Genomic DNA, 6,341 nt, shown 5'->3' on the forward strand with positions numbered 1-6,341 from the left:
GCCAACTACCCATGTATTTAGATTGCATACTGGCAAACTCGTCAGAGCGTCGGAAAGAGCATTCGTTCTGACTCTCAGCGCTCAGAGTTCAAATCCTACCTTTCATTCTTTCGAGCTCGATAAAAAAAAAAGGACCCGTTCAAGTCGGTGGACTGGTGGGACTGTGAGAATGTCGGACTGGCTACCTTGAAGTATTTAGACTTATCCTGTCGCCCACTTTATTACCACTACGTAACACTTAGGTAGCTTTAGCGGTGTTTATCCTGCAGCAAGTACTCAAACTAGTTCTCCGGTTTGAGGATCCCTCCGTCCTACCAATCTTGGCGGCCCTGTGACGAGTCAGGGAGCACTGCCTTCACTCCTCACTAAAAGACAAACATTCAGAGTATGTATGGAGGCATGTGGACTAGAGGTGAGGGTTCCATCTCATGAACGTATGAACGTTAGGATTTATATGTGTGTATATATATATATATATATATGCTTTCAGTGCGAATGTTTTTTATATGGCGCAAAGTTTACAATCCTGTAAATAATAATATGGTATTTTTATATAAGCTTATGGTGATCACCGTGCTATGACTAAGGAAAAAACTGAAAAGAAAGAAAGAAGTCGTGTCCACCTCGTCTTTGTGAGTTTTTTATTTTTGTATATTTTGGGACAATATATATACTGTAATACCTCGCCATATTACGGTTCACCTATTGCGGTTCACCTATCGGAGTTCACCTGTCGAGGTCCACCTATCGCGGTTCACCTGTTGCGGTTTATTATTTAAGCTTATGCCGATTCCTCTGTGGTATTGTCTTGCATGTATAATAAAATAATAAATGCAAATTATAAAAATAATAAAAAATATATGCAGTACAGTGCTGTTTCGACTTCGCAGATTTTCATCTATTGTAGGGGGTTTTGGAACGTAGCACCTGCGATCGACGAGGGTGGGCAGGGGACGTATGGCCCGTTGTCCCAGTCTTGGATGAACCTTGAAGCTAATGTTCAGGTCGTTTGGGCAAAGTTGACAGTATATTCTCCACATCGTACAAATGATGTACCGCTCACGGCGACGCTGGAGAGAGAAGAGTTTTAAGGCTTTAAGGCGATCCCAATAATCGAGAGCAGCCATGCCTTCAATTCGTTTAGTGAGTGCCCTCTGGGGTGATTCAATCCTCGAGATGTTTTGTCTTGTATGGGGAGACCACAGTGGGCAGCAATATTCGAGGAGAAAAGTGGTATGATGACACCTTGTTCTCTGGACCGGAAAGTTCTTAAGATCCATGAACTCATCCTACGAGCTATATCGACCTTATTGTTGATGTGGGCACTCCAACTGAGATCGTCATCAACAATTACACTCAGGTCTCTGATATTGTTAGAGGCTGTGAGCGGTTCCCCTGAAGGAAGAGAGTATGGCTGTTTTAGTGAGGAATTTCTTCCAAAATGCATCAGCTCAAATTTTCCCTCGTTCAGTTGCATTTTGTTTCTGTCTGCCCATTGACTCACAGCATATAGATCAGACTGGAGTTGAGTTCGGTCTGCTTCTTCATTGATGATTTGCTGGAGCTTAGTGTCATCAGCAAATATTTTCACTTTGCAGTAATGTACGACACTGGAAAGGTTGTTTATGTAAATTATAAAGAGTAACGGGCCCTGGGGGACACCGCTGGTGACTTTTGCTGGGCTTGAGTGGACTCCATCAACTACAACATGTTGTGTTCTATTCGCCAGGAAATACTTAATCCAGTGTAGAAGTTTTCCACGGATTCCATCATTTGCCAATTTTGAGAGTAGGATATTATGGTCAACCCTGTCGAACGCTTTACTGAAGTCAAGATATATGACATCAGAGTTCGAACCTGTTCCCAAGGCTTTGAGTATATCTTCAATGTGATGTAAGAGCTGTGTAAGACAGAATTTACAAAAAAGACAAAAGACGGGTGTGTAAACAACAAACAGATGTATTAGTCTAACGCTCGGGAAGTGAGAAAGTCTTTTACATTTCGAGCTTACGCTCTTCGACAGAAAGGAACACAGAAATAAACATATATGCATAAATTGGGGCAGGACATCACCAACTGTGTCAATAACATAAGACATGTAGACAAACGAGTTAAGTACCCAAAGAACGAGAGAAAATGGAAAACGGGGCAAATAAACACAGAGAAACGACCCTTCATCAGGTGTTGGCTGTCTATCTACTCCTCATTTCGAGCATTCAACGACAATATGAGTCTTCGAAGACAGTTGCTCCCATCAATTCTAAAATAAAATTTAGGATTTATGGAGGCTTAAAGTTGGGAACAAAAACAGGACAGAGGAGACATAGAAGGAAACCGAACGGAAGCAAACATGGAGGGTCGTTAGACGAGGACAAGAAGAAAATAGTGAACGCTGGGAGAAATATTTTCTTTGAAAAGAGAAATGATAGAAGAGAGAGAAAAAATGTCTGTTCTTTTGAACGTCCGTACAGGAAAAGAAAGATGGACACGTGAGGAAAAGAAAGATGGACGATGGTCACATGTGAGCAACGAGATAGAGAAAAAGAGGAGGGGAGACAGAGAGAATATATATTCGGTAAATAGACTGTACTTAAGGTGCCATGCACTCTTTCCTCAAGTGAATACCTCGTAGCATGAAACACTGCAAGGAAACTCAGAGTAACTGTCGACCACAACATAAGCTGGAGTGCCCACATAAACAGTAACATTGAAATGGGCGTGCTCCTGGATCCTCAGGATTTTCCGTTCTAGAGACGCTCTTACCATTATCCTTCAGTTCATCCATTATATATAGCGGTGTATAGGTAATGGATATACCAATTTACATATTAAACGCATTCCTGGAAGCTGGTACGTAAATACTAATGACTTGCAGGTAGCTGGTATTTCACTATGCAACCATAGTATACTATAAAGTATATTAAACGTGTTTGCATTATTTTCTAGGGTTATCTCTACAGATACAAAACGTAGTAACAAAAATCAGTGCTGGCAATAATTTCTATAGAATATCTGTAAAGATAACCTTAACAAATACTGAATACTGTTGTCCGCTGTGGTCTCCTTACACGAAACAAAATATTATAAAAACTGAAACAACTGAAACAAATAGGCGCAGGAGTGGCTGTGTGGTAAGTAGCTTGCTTACCAACCACATAGTTCCGGGTTCAGTCCCACTGCGTGGCATCTTGGCCAAGTGTCTTCTGCTATAGCCCCGGGCCGACCAATGCCTTGTGAGTGGATTTGGTAGACGGAAACTGAAAAGAAGCCCGTCGTATATATGTATATATATGTATATATGTGTGTGTGTGTGTGTGTATGTTTGTGTGTCTGTATTTGTCCCCCTAGCATTGCTTGACAACCGATGCTGTTGTGTTTACGTCCCCGTCACTTAGCGGTTCAGCAAAAGAGACTGATAGAATAAGTACTGGGCTTACAATGAATAAGTCCCGGGGTCGATTTGCTCGACTAAAGGTGGTGCTCCAGCATGGCCGCAGTCAAATGACTGAAACAAGTAAAAGAGAGTAACCCAGAGATCAATCAACTAAAAACAATTAGACATGGCAGGTCTTGACTCTGGGGATCAGCTCGAGAAGCTTAGACTTTATTCCCTCCAACGCCGCAGTGAACATTATTTGTATATGTGGAAAATATGAGTATTCCAACAGTATTGCTAAAATGATGTTGATAGCATCAATCTTAAATAAACACACACATACACACACTCATGGACATGCATACACACACAAACACTCACACACATGTTGTTGGTATTACTTTTATTCCGTCATTTCGATGGTTTCAAGAAAACGCTTTAGACACACCATCAATATTACAGCATAGATGTTGTCTACGTACATCTCGTCAGATAAACGTCTTAGAAAGTTATACACATATATGTGGAAGCACTCCGTCGGTTACGACGACGAGGGTTCCGGTTGATCCGAATCAACGGAACAGCCTGCTCGTGAAATTAACCTGTAAGTGGCTGAGCACTCCACAGACACGTGTACCCTTAACGTAGTTCTCGGGGATATTCAGCGTGACACAGAGAGTGACAAGGCCGGCCCCTTGAAATACAGGTACAACAGAAACAGGAAGTAAGAGTGAGAGAAAGTTGTGGTGAAAGAGTACAGCAGGGATCACCACCATCCCCTGCCAGAGCCTCGTGGAGCTTTTTATGTGTTTTCGCTCAATAAACACTCACAACGCCTGGTCTGGGAATTGAAACTGCGATCCTACGACCGCGAGTCCGCTGCCCTAACCACTGGGCCATTGCGCCTCCTATAAACATAAATAGGAGAATTTTATCTGGGTTTTGAAAATGCTCCTGAATCTCAAAATGTGTAGTCGTTTTTAAATTTTGTAATAGATTTATTCAAATACCAAATCGGTTTCGACAATTTTTTTCGTTTATCAATGGTAAAACAATAAATAAATAAGGGACTTACAAGAGAAAATTCGGAAAATCATATTCAAACGATCAAATGTTCAGATGTTCAGAGAAATTTCAATGAGTTTCACATAATAGACAGTAATATAAGTTTCAAATGTTAGGCTTAGGAGGGGGGGGGCGAAGAGAGGCAATAAGTATGAGTGGAGGAGAGATAAAAAGGAAAGAGTTGGAAAAGAAGGACTAAAGGGAAGAGAAGGAAAGAAGGGGTAGTGAGGAAGGAATAGAAAGAATAGAGGAGAGGAGGAATAGAAAAAGGGATAAACTATGACCGAAATCAAAGAATTAGTGTATGCAATCGGGTCATCAGACTCAAACACATTTGGATTGTCTTCAGATCAAATACTATCCAAGTATTGTGTTAAAATTTCATATATTGTCAACTTAAATCTTATTTATGCCTTGTCTTGTATGTCACTGTAAAAACCAGTATAACTGGAGCACAGCCATGGATTTACAATATAGAATGGTGATGAACTCTAACCTTGGGCCCTGTCACAAGAATACGCGGAATTCTTTACTAATCTAAACAATATTGTTAGCCTCGTGTATTAACTAACAGAGAGCTTATAAGGTATTTTGCCTGGATTGATAAATCCCTCTTTAAAAACTTTACATATGTATGCATGTATGTATGTATGTATGTATATTCCACGGGCTCGAAATCAAAATAATGAACATAGATAAATTGGAATTTAATAATGAATTGGAAATACTTAATGATTAATCATTACGGTTTTAGTCTTGCCCGCCACTGCCTGCGTTGCTTATTCGGGTGGCTTATTCGGGTGGCGTATCTCTGATGTGTGTGATTCATTATTTTATTTCGGAAACAAAGCAGTGAGCTGGGGGGGAATCGTCGGACGAAATACTTAGCAGCATTCTTTCCGGCTTTACGTTCTTTGCTTTTTATTCTTTCGGGGTCGATAAAATGAGTACCAGTCGAGCACTGGGATCGATGCAATCGATGCAATCTTCCTCCCCCGAATTTCAGGCCTGGTGCCTATAAGTGGAAAGCATTATATTATGTCAACATAGGCGGCGAGCTGACAGCATCGTTAACACGTCGGACAAAATGTTTAGCGGACATTTCTCCTGTTCCATTACGTTCCACCGAGGTTCAGTTTTCCTTTCAAGCTCTCTGGGCCGATAAAATAATTACCAGTCAAGTACTTGGGTCGAAATGCTGGCCTCTCCCCACTAAAACATTACTGGCCTTGTGCTAAAATGTTGAAGCGATTATATTACGTGAATATATAATAATAATAATAATAATAATAATAATAATAATAATAATAATAATAATAATAATAATAATAATTGTGTACAGTGCTCAGGTGCACTACAACTCATCTAAAATGTATATATAATCAGGTGTAGTTTCGGCGGATTTCGGAAAGCATGAGAGCCTTAAAGGATGCAGTGTCATGGCAGTCAACAACTGACGCAGGCAGTTTGTTCCATGCTTCAGCAACTCTGAGCGTGAAAAAATGTTTCCGAAAGTCATGGGAGCTGTGTTGTTTTCTGACTTAGTAGGCATGTCCACGTGTGTTAGACACATGGAGATCAAAAAGGTGTTATATCTTCATTATATTACGAATGCGAGCGAGGTGTATATATGTAAGAGGGATTTCTTTTTCTATTTTGAATGTCATCATAGCGAGTATATTACCCTTTGGTACTTCTTATGGGACAGTAAAATTATAGTTGTATTTATAGAGTTAATGCCTTCTGTGAATTAATATTCACTGCGCAGACATGCTCAGACATGCCTATCAGGAAGTTCAGTATAGGGATTAAGTTAAGTATGGTGAGACATCGGAAATAATAAATGACCATAGTTATCTGGAAGGATTAGAGCATATTAGCTGGTGTTTACTGGATATTT

Source organism: Octopus sinensis, linkage group LG1, assembly GCF_006345805.1.
Source record: "Octopus sinensis linkage group LG1, ASM634580v1, whole genome shotgun sequence".
Classification (NCBI taxonomy): Eukaryota; Metazoa; Mollusca; class Cephalopoda; order Octopoda; family Octopodidae; genus Octopus; species Octopus sinensis.